This window comes from Capra hircus, chromosome 21, assembly GCF_001704415.2.
Source record: "Capra hircus breed San Clemente chromosome 21, ASM170441v1, whole genome shotgun sequence".
Taxonomy (NCBI): Eukaryota; Metazoa; Chordata; class Mammalia; order Artiodactyla; family Bovidae; genus Capra; species Capra hircus.
This window is the reverse complement of record NC_030828.1, coordinates 54,462,356-54,476,883: the sequence shown is the minus strand read 5'-3', so window position 1 is coordinate 54,476,883 and position 14,528 is coordinate 54,462,356. Positions and strand designations below refer to the sequence as shown.

General features: G+C 40.7%; 1 protein-coding gene across 1 annotated transcript in view; it reads left to right on the top strand.

Annotated features, from left to right (window-relative positions):
- Positions 10,323-14,528, top strand: part of MIS18BP1 (MIS18 binding protein 1) — a 45,367-nt gene continuing 41,161 nt past the window's right edge. The window contains 1 exon segment of the mRNA XM_005695289.3: positions 10,323-10,536. The gene's annotated coding sequence lies outside the window, so the exon portion shown is untranslated.

Here is a 14,528-nt window from a genome sequence, read left to right as displayed (position 1 = left end):
AATATAAGTTTCCATGTTACTCTTTCCATACATCTCACCCTCTCCTCCCATCTCCCCATGTCCATAAGTCTATTCTCTATGTCTGTTTCTCTATTGCTGCCCTGTAAATAAATTCTTCAGTATCATTTTTCTAGATTCCGTATATAAGAGTTAGAATACGATATTTTTCTGACTCACTTCACAGGTATCTTTTAAGCCACATCAAAGAGCTTGGACTTTACCCTGTAGGCTCTTGGGAGGTAATAAAGGATTTCAAATTTGAGTTTTAAATCAATCAAGCTGGAGGCAATATGAAGGAAAATTTTGAGATGGGCAAGGCTGTAAAATGGTTAACAGGACAGAGACAACTGCAATAGTTTCAGTGAAAAATATTGAAGGCTCTAACTGATAAAGTGGCAGAAGAATGTAGGAAATGGATAGGAAATTAGTGGCCATTTGGAACTGGGAGTCAGAAAAAGGAAATAAAGGGTAGGGGGGAATCCAGAATGACTTTTGGGTTCTGATTTGTTCAGGTGTCAAGTCATGTCCGACCCTTTGTGACACCACGGACTGCAGTATGCCAGGTTTTTCTGTCTTCCACTGTCTTCTGTCTCCCAGAGTTTGCTCAAATTTATGGTGATTGAGTTGGTGATACTATCTAACCATTTCATCCTCTGCCACCATTCTCTTTCCTTCAATCTTTCCCAGCATCAGAGTCTTTTCCAATGAGTCAGCTCTTCTCATCAGGTAGCTGAGAAATGGAGTATTTCCTGCCATGCCAATAAACAAGAATGCCACAGCCATCAGCAATTACAGCCGTCACCAGGTCCAAGTTTTCTCTGCTCACCGCACAATGAATCCAAGAGACGAGGGGCTGAGGCAAGGAAGAGACTTTATTCGGGGAGCCAGCTGACCAAGAAGATGGCAGGCTAATGCCTCAAAATAACCATCTTATTGGGGTCTGGACGCCAGGCTCTTTTATAGATCAAGATGGGGGAAGTGAGGAAGCAAGGTGAAAAGGCCATTAATCTTGCAAACACCTCCTAGAATGGCAAGCCTCAGGCAAGGGATGTATTAATTTCTTCCTTCCTGCCACCTACAGGTGGACAGGGTTCTGAACAAAGGCACTGTAATTTAACAGTCAGGCTGAGGGGCAGGATTCTCTGAGGCAGGCCGTTTTGTATGATTATAATAAGAAAAGCAACAGAAAGCAAGTCAAAGAAACAGTTCCAACATGGAGTCAGAATTGGCTTCTTTTCTGCAACACAGCCACTCCATACAGCGAGCAACTGAGGAAAAACACAAGATACCTCAGATAGCTGAGATGCATATGAAAGGAATGTTTTCAGTGAGCCCAGACTCTCGCATCTTCTTATGTACAGAAAAGTGCTTAAATTCCTTAACTTGAGGTATCTGGTTTTCTTTAATTCACAAAAATACTTTTGATGTTCAGACTACCGACCCTTAGTTGCAAACTTCTATATAATCTGACTCCTCCCCACTTCCTGCCTTCTTAGAGCAGTCCTCTCAGGATTACTCGAGATGAGGTCTCCCACGCTTGAAGTCCAAAAAATCCCCACTGAATAAAACATAATTCTCAACTTTTAGGTTGTGACTGTTTTTAAACCGACATGGTCAAAGTACTGGAGCTTCAGCTTCAGCATCAGTCCTTCTATTGGATATTTAGGGTTGATATCTTTTAGGATTGACAGGTTTGATCTCCTTGCAGTCCAGGAGACTCCCAAGAGTCTTCTCCAGCACCACAGCTCGAAAGCATCAATTCCCTGGCGCTCAGCCTTCTTTAAGGTCCACCTCTCACATCCGTACATCGACTCCTGGAAAAACCATAGCTTTGACTATACTCACCCTTGTCAGCAAAGTGATGTTTCTGTTTTTTAATATGCTGTCTAGGTTTGTCACAGCTTTCCTTCCAAGGAACAAGTGACTTTTGCTTTCATTGTTTCAGTCACTGCCCACAGTGATTTTGGAGCCCAACGTGTCACTGCAGGGGCTTTTCGGGTGGTGCAGTTGGTAAAGAACCTGCCTACAAATGTAGGAGACATAAGAAACATGGGTGTCACTGCAGTGGATAAACAGTGAAATAAAGAGCAGAGGAGAAGAGAGTTTAAGATTGGGATTTACTGAGGGGAAACCTGGGGTGGAGGAAAGGAGGGGGATGCAGAAGAGTGAAGGGAAGAAGATTGATGTAGTCATATTATGAATATATTGGACTTAAAATACCTGTGGGAAATCTAACCACAAGAAAAGAGCTTCCCTTCAATCTACTCAACCTGGTCACTGTGGAAGACCCTGGACTCTTGAGTTTGCCTCTCTCCTTAACCTGGGAAGCCAGGTGCAAAACCACAGGAAAAAAGGCAGATAAAGTTGCCTTTAACCTTAAGAAGTAGGCGAGACCAGAATAAAAGGCTACCAGTGCAACCACCTATTTAACCACATGACGGCGTAAGAGCTAAGAACAGCCCTAGTTAGACCCTCCTTCACTAGGCAAAAGTGAAACTGAAGTCACTTAGTCGTGTCAGACTCTTTGTGACCCCATGGACTGTAATCTATCAGGCTCCTCCGAGCATGGGATTTTCCAGGCAAAAATGCTGGAGTGGGTTGCCATTTCCTTCTCCAGGGGATCTTCCCGACCCAGGGATTGAATCTGGGTCTCCTGCATTGCAGGCAGACACTTTTACTATCTGAGCCACCAGGGAAGATGGTGGCTGGGCAAAGCTATCACTTATGCTGTGGCATATTTTCTTTGTTTTTGTTACTATGGAAGAGATGATATTCCTTCATCCCCAATATGTTTCCTAGGAATAATCTCAGCAGGGGTAGGAGATGAAAGCTGAAGGATTAGAGTTAGATAGATTTGGGGCATTTCCTCAAAGACTGGGAAGGGACTGGGATATTGTGGTTTCAGATGACAGAATTAGGCCAAGTTGTTTTCAAGTTAGCCACTATTTAGAAAAAGAGATATTTGACAGAATATAGTAGGAAGCAGGGTTGGGAAAATCAAACCATTTTCTATTTAACTGCTAATAATCTGAGACTCTTTAATAAATTGTTTTCATTTTTATCTTTTACTTCAAGTTGGCTTTAGTGTAGTGTCTATACCTATTAGTATGAACTGACAAAAGAGGAACACAATGCAGTTTATAAAATTCACGCATGCAGGCTTAGTCGCTCAGTCATGTCTGACTCTGCGACCCCATGGACTATAGCCCACCAGTCTCCTCTGTCCATGGGGATTCTCCAGGCAAGAATAATGGAGTGGGTTGCCATGCCCTTCTCCAAGGGATCTTCCCAACCCAGGGATCAAACCCAGGTCTCTCACATTGCAGGTGGATTCTTTACCATCTGAACCACCAGGGAAGCCCAAGAATACTGGAATGGGCAGCCTATCCCTTCTCCAGGAGATCTTCCCAACCCAGGAATTGAACTGGGGTCTCCTGAATTGGAGGCAGATTCTTTACCAGCTGATCTACCAGGGAAGCCATCATATTAAATCATAGACACCTCACTTCACATTTATCTATAACTAAAATACTGGTTATAGTAAGTATTACAGACAGAGTTAGTACCATCAGGCTTCTCATGTTACCCTAACCTCAGCCTAAAACCAGCTGGACTATCCATATCAATCACTGGTCCTATGGTGATTGCAGCCATGAAATTAAAAGACACTTACTTCTTGGAAGGAAAATTATGACCAACCTAGATAGCATATTAAAAAGCAGAGATATTACTTTGCCAACAAAGGTCTGTCTAGTCAAGGCTATGGTTTTTTCCAGTGGTCATGTATGGATGTGAGAGTTGGACTGTGAAGAAAGCTAAGCGCTGAAGAATTTATGCTTTTGAACTGTGGTGTTTGAGAAGACTCTTGTGAGTCCCTTGGACTGCAAGGAGATCCAACCAGTCCATCCTAAAGGAGATCAGTCCTGGGTGTTCATTGGAAGGACTGATGCTGAGGCTGAAACTCCAATACTTTGGCCACCTCATGTGAAGAGTTGACTCATTAGAAAAGACTCTGATGCTGGGAGGGATTGGGGGCAGGAAAAGAAGGGGATGACAGAGAATGAGATGGCTGGATGGCATCACCGACTCTATGGACACGAGTCTGAGTGAACTCCGGGAGTTGGTGATGGACAGGGAGGCCTGGCGTGCTACGATTCATGGGGTCACAAAGAGCTGGACACGACTGAGCGACTGAACTGAACTGAACTAAAACTTTAGGGACACCTAGGAATGCCCCTATCTCTGATACTCCAAGATCTCACATGCTTACCATTCAGCCTTCCAATTTTATTTGCTTAACTCCTATTTTCATTCCTATCCCAAAGAAAGGTAATGCCAAAGAAAGTTTAAACTAACGCAAATTGTACTCATCTCACATGCTAGCAAAATAATGCTCAAAATTCTCCAAACCAGGTTTCAACAGTACGTGAACCGAGAACTTCCAGATGTTCAAGCTGGATTTAGCAAAGGCAGAGGAACCAGAGATCAAATTGACAACATCCACTAGATCATCGAAAAAGCAAGAGAGTTCTAGAAAAACATCTATTTCTGCTTTATTGATTACACCAAAGCCCTTGACTGTGTAGGTCACAACAAACTGTGGAAAATTTTTAAAGAGATGGGAATACCAGACTACCTGATCTGCTTCTTGAGAAATCTGTATGCAGGTCAGGAAGCAACAGTGGTATATATTTACTTGGCCATGAAAAATGATGAAAATAATGCCATCTGCAGAAATATGGATGGACCTAGAGATTACCATGCTAAGTGAAGTAAGTCAGACAGAAAAAGAAAATTTCATGATTGCCGGGAGCTGGCATGAGGAGTCCTGCCCGTGGCAAAGGTCATGAGGTTAACGGGCCCGACAGGCAAAGGCGAGTCAGGCCTTAGGGGAGCCTCGCTGGATCTGCTCGCGCATCTGCCCCAAAACCAGAGTCTACCTGCCTTACTGCATTATGCTTTTCGCCTACTCTTCTGACGTTATATGGGGGGCTATCCCCCACCACCTCTCTCTGAAAAGGAGTTAACTTAGGACTCCAGTTAATAAATCTCCTGGGCGTGACAAGGGTGTTTCAGTCCAAAAACCTCTCTGCTGGCAGACTAGCTTGTGTGACAGGATTATCTACACTCCTGCTACTAGTACATGGTTGTTTACAACCTCTCAACCATAAACAGCACAGAGAGTTTGGAGTATTTTGACAGTCTTAGTTAGCATAGGGTTTTTCTAAAGATAAAAATCATGTTGGTGAAGGGTTTCATTGCTGAGTTAGTGATTGCCACCAGGCCTCCATATCCTTAGGCACCTGGGAGTATGTTAATCGATGTAATTGGAATGTAGAAAAAGAAATATAGTAGTTTTGATGTTAGCAATACTAGATTTTAGAGCTAATGAATTTTCTCTTTTGTTATAGATCACTGTACTCCTCTTTCTTTGTTATAGATCATTGTGTCCTTGCTGTGTAAAAATGTAACTTTATCACTATCTTAAGACTAAATAAATCTTAAGGGGAAACAAGTTTTCTGATCGATTAATTTTTATCAATAGAAAGAAAGGTGGGGCCATAAAATGTTAATCGGTCTCCAGACCAGAAGATATTGTGAACAAATCCTTGTAAGAACAGACCCTTGTAAGAACAAAGATATGCTGAGAACACATTTATCTCTATGTACAACTACAAGTATAAAAGTGGACCTGGAAAATAAAGAAACGGACCAGATCCTGGAAAGACTGGTTTCCCCCGTGTTGTCTTTTTCATTTTCTGGCTGAATTCCCATCTGGAGCGTGGAGGCTTGCCATGTCTACTTACTTGCCCTGGCTTCTAAGACCCATGCAAGAGGGAGCCCAAGGTGGGGCACCCTCCGCTATTCAAGCGGGTGCCGGTGGCCTACGTAGGTGGTGCAAACTCCTTGTCTTGGAGTTTTATTGGTTTTCCGCATAAACCAAGTTATTCAGCCTCTTTTCTCCACTTATTTTTCTACTACACTATTTCTTTCTAATCTCCCTCCATATCTTTAATTAAGCAATTAACTCCTCAGATGCCAACGCCATCCCTGCTTCGAATTCCCTGGATCCACCGGAGCTGGGCCCCAGCACATGATATTGCTTATATGTGGAATCTTAAAAAAAAAAGAAATGAACTTAAACAAAAAACAGAAATAGACTTACAGACATAGAAAACAAACTTATGGTTACAAAAGGGGAAGTGGGGGAGGGATAGATTAGGAATTAAGATGAAATATACACACTACTACATATAAAATAGATAATCAACAAGGACCTTCTATATAGCACAAAGAACTATACTCAATATTTTGTAATAACCTTTAAAGGGAAAGAATCTGAATATATATATGTAAAGAATATATATTTAAAGAATACACACACACACACACACACACACACACACACACAAGAATGAAATTGGATCACTATTGTCAGGACCAGCCCAAAAATGAACTGACCTGAGGGAGCGGTGCCACAGAAGAATAAAGAAAAACAAGACTCAGAAATAAGGTGGGGATCAGGGGGCTGATGCCATTCGCAGGCCAAAGCCCAGATCCTAATCCTTGTGTGCTCTTTATTGCTAACATCTACTTTCTTGTCTGTGCTCTAGAGATATCTGTTTTTCACAATCTCAGATCAGGGATACAGATATACAATGCACAGTCCTCACAGTCCTCAATGTCAAACCTTCAGGCCTTTCATGACTCTGTTTAGCCCGTTAGCTAGTGATGACCTTTCTTAGCAACTCCCTCAAGGCTCTGGTTACAGGAACAGTCACGAACGGTTTTCCATCAGTCACATCAGTTCTTCAACATCTTGTTTTCAAGATGTTTTTCCATGATGTACTTTTTACTGCTCCCAGCCCTTCACCTGGGGGTGATGAGAAAGTCACTCTTATTTTTCAGAGCCCTGTTAATTATAGTACAGGCCTGTGCATAGCATATTCCCTAGACACTATCTCACACTAAATACAAAAATTAACTCAAATGGTTAAAGACTTGAACATTAGACCTGAAACTATATGACTTCTAGAAGAAAACAAGCAGTAAGCTCCTTGGCACTGGTCTTGACAATGATTTTTTTTGGATTTGACACCAAAAGAAAAGGCAACAAAAGGAAAAATAAACAAGTGGGACTATATAAAACCAAAAAGCTTTTGCACAGCAAAGAAAACCATCAAGAAAATGAAAAGGCAACCTACAGAATGGGAAAAAATACTTACAAATCATATACCTGATAAAGGGTCAATTTCCAAAATATATGAAGAACTCAGCTCAATAGTGAAACAATATGATTTTTAAATTAGCAGAAAAACTGAATAGACATTTTTCTAAAGAAGACAAAGAAATGGCTGAGAAATATAGGGAAAAGTACTCAACATCACTAATCCTTAGAGAAATGAAAATTTAGACCACAGTGAGCTATCACGCCACTTATGTTAGGAAGATTGTCATGGGACTTCCCTGGTGGTCCAGTGGTTAAGACTGTGTGTTTCACTGCAGAAGGCACAAGTTCAATCCCTGGCTGGAGAATTAAGATCCCACAGCCGCATAGTGCAGCCAAAAAAAGAAAAGAATGAATGATTGTCATAAAGAAGTTAAGAGATAACAAGTGTTGTGGAGAAGGAAATGGCAACCCACTCCAGTATTCTTGCCTGGAGTATTCCATAGACGGAGGAGTCTGGCGGGTTACACTCCATGGGGTCACAAGAGTTGGATGTGATTCAGCGACTAACACAACATACTAACAAGTGTTGACAAGGATGTGGAGAACCCTTGTGCATTCTTGGTGGGAATGTAAATTGGTACAGCCACTATAGAAAACTACGGAGTTTTCTCAAAAATTTAAAATTAGAACTAGGATATGATCCAGTAATTCTACTGTTGGGTATTTAACCCAATAAAAAGAAAACTAAGATATTTGTACCCCCATGTTCATTGCAGCATTATTTACAACAGCCAAGGCTGAAAAGAATGTAAGTGTCCACTGATGGATGAATCTATAAAGAAAAAGTGGTGTGTGCGTATATATATATATATATATACTCACAATGGAATATTATTCAGCTGTGAAAGAGAAGGCTATCTTGCCATTTGCAACATGGGTGGAGCTGAAGGGCATTATGCTAAGTGAAATGTCAGACAGAGAAAGACAAACACTGCATAGTCTTACAATTAATAATGAAATTTTAAACACACAGAACAGGTTGGTGGTTCCCAGAGGTATGGATCAAATTTGGGCAAATGGATGAAGGTAGTCAAAAGGTATAAACTTTCAGTTATAAAATAAAGACATCCTGTGGGTGTAATGCAAAACATGATGACTACAGTTAAAATATTGAATTGTATATTTTAAAGTTGTTAAGAAGGTAGATCTTACAAGTTCTCATTCCAAGAAAAACAAAATTGTTTCTGTCTTAATGGATGTTAACTAGACATAGTGTGGTGATCATTTTGCAATACATACAAATTCAAATCATTACACTGTATATTTGAAACTAATATAATTTTGTTGTTGTTCAGTGCTTGTTCATATCTGACTCTTTGCAACCCCATGGACTGCAGCATGCCAGGCCTCTCTGTCCCTCACCATCTCCCGAAGTTTGCCCAAGTTCACGTCCATGGCATTGGTAATGCCATCCAGCCATCTCATCCTCTGATGCCCTCTTCTTCTGCCCTCAATCTTTTATACACTAATATAACATTATGTTAATTATATTTCAGTTAAAAAAAAAATTAAGCCTTTGAGCCAAAGTGTGTTCTTCCCATGGCCAATGTAATGGAATTCAGGACCTGCCCATTTTGGCCTACTGGAGATCTCCTGACAGGTTACCCCAAAACTCCCTATTGTGTTAGCCAACACTTGAGAAACCTATATGCAGGTCAGGAAGCAACAGTTAGAACTAGACATGGAACAACAGACTGGTTCCAAATAGGAAAAGGAGTATGTCAAGACTCTATATTGTCACCCTGCTTATTTAACTTCTATGCAGAGTACATCATGAGAAACGCTGGGCTAGAAGAAACACAAGCTGGCATCAAGATTGCCGGGAGAAATATCAATAACCTCAGACATGCAGATGACACCACCCTTATGGCAGAAAGTGAAGAGGAAGTAAAAAGCCTCTTGATGAAAGTGAAAGAGAAGAGTGAAAAAGTTGGCTTAAAGCTCAACATTCAGAAAATGAAGATGATGGCATCTGGTCCCATCACTTCATGGGAAATAGATGAGGAAATAGTGGAAAGAGTGTCAGACTTTATTTTTTTGGGCTCCAAAATCACTGCAGATGGTGACTGCAGCCATGAAATGAAAAGACACTTACTCCTTGGAAGAAAAGTTATGACTAACCTAGATAGCATATCGAAAAGCAGAGACATTACTTTGCCAACAAAGGTCCGTCTAGTCAAAGCTATGGTTTTTCCAGTGGTCATGTATGGATGTGAGAGTTGGACTGTGAAGAAGGCTGATCGCCCAAGAATTGATGCTTTTGAACTGTGGTGTTGGAGAAGACTCTTAAGAATCCCTTGGACTGCAAGGAGATCCAACCAGTCCATTCTGAAGGAGATCAGCCCTGGGACTTCTTTGGAAGGAATGATGCTAAAGCTGAAACTCCAGTATTTTGGCCACCTCATGAGAAGAGTTGACTCATTGGAAAAGACTCTGATGCTAGGAGGGATTGGGGGCAGGAGAAGGGGACGACAGAGGATGAGATGGCTGGATGGCATCACTGACTCGATGGACGTGAGTCTGAGTGAACTCCAGGAGCTGGTGACGGACAGGGAGGCCTGGCGTGCTGCGATTTATGGGGTCGCAAAGAGTCGGACACGACTGAGCGACTGAACTGAACTGATTGCCAGTATAACTTTGCATTTAGTCCACTATCCCCTCCAGAACAAAACGTTCCTTCTCGGCCTCAAATATCTGACGGCCAGAGAAATCTTAAAAGCTCTCTTAAACATACTCAGAAAGCTAATTCCTCACACTTGGAAGCAACAAATAAACAAAAGCTATTACCGTTCTCACATAAAGAAAGAGTAGCGAGGAGGACCAAACTTAAAACGCGCAGTAGCCCGTCTGACGTCTGACGTAGGCCTTCCTGCCGCAGAGCATTTCGGGAAGAGCCGCGAAACGCGAAGCTGGCGCTCCTCTGAAGAAGAAACAAAGTCCAAGGACGACTAGAGGTGCCTGCCCAGTACCTGTCGCAGCTTGGGGTTACCCAGTTTTTGTGGAAACAGCATTGCCCACGCGGAGCGGGAAGTGCCCCCAGGCTTCCGGGTTCCCAGTGAGACGCACGGTGACGCAATTCCTGAGCGCGCCAATCCCGGGCTGGCTGAGAGGGCGGGCTCTTCAAATTTGAATTCCCTAATAGTTCTCGTGTTAGGGAATCTCACGGAGAAGGTGAGCATCGCCTGCGGTTCGGCCGCTGAGGGGTGGGGCCGACTTGGGCCAGAGGCGCGATCTTAGGGCGCCCGGGTTCCCCACTGCCCCGAAGCCGAGCCCAGACTGCTCCCCGGCCAGGCTCTTCACCCAAGGTACGGCCTCCCCGACCCTCTACCCTAGCTTCTGCCTCCGGTCCCTCTGGCGCCGCGAGTCCCCGCGCTTCAGCTTTCTGGGCTCTCGCGGACTTTAGTACGTTTTTGTCTTTGGTTGCGGTATCACGACCACTCGTTCATTCGGTGTGTATTTGTTGCGTGTCTGCTGTATTTATCAAGAGAGCAGACCTCTTTCCCTCTGATTTCGTTTCAGTGGTGAGCTCTCTAGGCTTTTGTTCTAAAATCACTTCCAGAAAAAAAAAAATTAGATTACCAAGTAGGAATATTGTATGCGTCACTGTCCGATTCTTCACCTTGGAACCCAGGATCCATAGAGCTAAAGAAACAATTTATCCATCTAGCTTGTGTTTTCTTCTGATTAAATTACATGTTGCAAACATTTTCAGATGTAAATAAAATTATTTAGGAAACGGGAGGCCCCTTCATCTCTCTCTACAAAGATAAGTGCTATTTACAATTTTTACAATATCTTAATTACAGATTTTTTCCCCCTTTGTGTATACTCCTGTTTTTTTTTTAACAGAAATTCAATCGTACGTCCTGTTCTGCTACTTTTTAAATTTAGTATATTCCAGCTACTTTCTATGTCAGTGTATGTGTGTGTCTGTATGTATATCTTTTTATTGAATACATAGAATTCAGTTATATGGATGACAAAAGCAGAATTTTGTCCCATATTGATAGACGTCTAGGTTGTTTCTAGTTAGCCCTGTGCTTTAGTGAACAGTAGAATTTTGGTAGCCATCTAGATTGTTTCTAATTAGTTTAGTACTTCCGTGAACATCCTTGTATAGGGCCTGTTTAAGAACTTGGGCTTTGAAATCAGATAGACTGGGGTCCTGCTCTTGTCAGTGGGACCTTGGACTGGTTATTTAACCACTTTAGGCCTTAGTTTTCTCATCTTCAAAATGGGGACAATAACAGTACTTAACTGATATGAATTGCTGTAAGATTAAGTAGTGTCTAGTGTCTGACATAGATGCAGTAGGTGTTGAATATTATTACCACATATGTATTTGCATTCTTATGTAGATGTAAGAAAAATTTTAAGTGGAATTTATTGATCAATGGCATGCACACCTATATTTTGAAATTAACCTTTACCAATCTGATAAACATAAGAAGTCTCACTGTTTAATTTGCATCTCTTCATTTATTAGTAAAATAGAGTGTCATTTTGACTCATTTATGGGCCATTTGTATTCTATTAAATGCCTTTCATGTCCTTTGGCCATTTTTTATGTTTATCATTTCTTTTAAATAGGTTCATTTGGTTTCTTTGAATGTTTGGCCAAAAAGTTCCTTTGGTTTTTAAGTATAAATGAAAGACCTTTTTCATTTTCACCAAGAATTTTATTGAACAGCATATTCACCGTTTTATTCCACTACCTTCTGCCGTTTTTCAGGCAACTTCATAATTCCATCTTCCCAAAACTTTTTATCTTTTTGAGCAAAGAACTCTTCCACTTGCCATTTATAGTCCTCCAGGAGACTGAAATTTTTTTCATTAAGCGAATTTTGTAAAGACTGAAATAAACGGGAATCTGAAGATGCAATGTCTGGTGAATCTGGCAGATAAATCAGAACTTCCCAGACAAGCTGTTAACAGCTTTTGCCTGGCCATCAAAGAAACATGGAGGCTTGTGTTACCCTGATGGAAGATTATGTGTTTTCTGTTGACTAATGCCTGACGCTTTTCATTGAGTGCTGCTTTCAGTTGGTCTAATTGGGAGCAGTTCTTCGAGCTCATAATAGGGGTCTCCTTTCCAGTCCCACCACATACACATCACCTTTGGAAGAAGACTAGCCTTTGGTATGGTTGGTAGTGGTTCATTTCACTTGCCCCATGACCTCTTCCATTCCACATTATTGTACAGTATTCACTTTCCATCACGCGTCACAATTTATTTTAAAAATGGAATGTTTTTATTACAGTTCAGCAGAGAATCACATGCAAAAATACAGTCAAGAATGTTTTTTTGCTTAACTTATGTGGAACCCAAACATCAAACGGATTAACATAACCAAGCTGGTGGAAAAGATTTTCAGTGCTTGATTTGGATATTTTGAGTATGTTGCCTATCTCCCACATGGCATAGTGTTGATTGTTCTCAATTAATGTCTCAATTTGATCGCTATCAACTTCAAATGGTTATTGCACCAGGGGGCATTGTCCAGCAAGAAATCTCCAGTGCAAAATTTTGCAAACCACTTTTGACAGGGTTGATGTTTGATCAGTCACAGTAGCTTCTCCATACACTGCACAAATCTTTTTTTTTTTTTTGCATTTTAGTTGTGTTTCCACCTTTCTTGAAATAATAAAGCATAATATGCCAAAAATGTGACCTTTTTCTTCCAGTTTTAATATTAAAATGGCTACACAATAGTTCACTAATCTTTTTTTTTTTTTTAATGCATTGTGAATGACAGCTGTCACAATACAATCTGACAGAACTGTTTTGAATGAAGTTAAAGACAAATAAGCTCTACTAGAACCACCTTATGGGAAAAACCAAACAAATTCTTTGGCCAACTCAATATATTGTGTGCTGCACTTTTTCCCAAGTATATCATTTGTCAGTTAACTTATTGTTCCTGTAATTTTTTCCCAACGCTGTCTCCCAGTTTTGGTTAGTGTGCCTTGGGAGTTTTGACCCATTCCATTATAATTAATATTACTACCACAATAGTAAATTCCTAGAACTTTTTATGTCTCCGTAGGAAGAAGAGTAAAAGTTAAATTCAGTATTATATCCATGATAACTGTTGTTTAGCTTTCTAGATACTCTAGATACTCATAGCTGCTTTTTCATACTCATAGCTAGTTTTCCCATGCCTGAGTCTTTATTTTGAATAAATAGCAATTTTTCCTAGTATATCAGCATGTCAGTTTTCAGAATAAATTTTAAGTATTAGGTTTTTCAAATAGTTTTAAGCATTTAATGAAGGCACAAGCATAGCACTTTAGAATTCACCTTGTCTTCTCCAGTCCTAGAAGGAACCTAAATAGGAAGGAAATCTAAAAAAGAATGGATATATGTATACGTATAACTGATTCACTTTGCAGAAACTAATACAACTTTGTAAGGCAAGTATACGCCAATAAAAACAATTAAATAAATTGCATGATTTTCTTAGTAGCATGATGAAATCTCACACTGTCCTTCTAGGAATGTTAATCACCCCTTTGTCCAGCATATCCCGTGCACTAGTCACTTAGCAGTCCTCTCAGTTATCAGATGGACTGTTGAAGTATCATAGTGCTTTTGGTCAGGTAACCCTAATCTTACTTAATAATTGTCCCAAATCACAAGAGTAGTGCTGCTGGCAATTTGGGTATCCCAAAGAAAAGTTGTAAAGTGCTTCCTTTAAGTGAAAAGGTGAAAGCTCTTGACTTAATGAGGAAAAAAATTGTATGCTGAGATTGCTAAGGTCTGGATAAAAATGAGTCTCCTATTTGTGAGGAAGGAAAAAGAAGTGCATGCAGGTTTTGCTGTTGACCCCCAAAACTGCAGAAGTTATAGCCTCAGTGTATGATAAATGTGAAGTGGAAAAGCCATTGAATTTGTGTTTTGAGTGAGGTGACATTCATATAACTTTTAGTACAGTATATTGTTATAATTGTTTTGTTATTGTTAATTTCTTACTGTGCCTGATTTACAAATTAAACTTTACCATAGGTATGTATGTAAAGGGAAAAACAGTATATATAGGCGCTGGCACTATCCGTAATTTCAGGCATTGACTGGTGGTCTTGGAGTGTATCCCCCTGGGAGAAGCGGGGGGGGGTTGGGGAGGAGAAACTATTGTACTATAGATTGGTCTGTTCTTATTTCTGCTAATTTATTAGCAGTTTATACTTATTGTTGAGCATTTCATTAGGTTCTAAAGAAATGAGATTGTGTAAACCTGCACATGCTTTGCCATCTTTCCATGCAGTTGTCCCAGTTTATTCATTTTTGTTTTTGAGA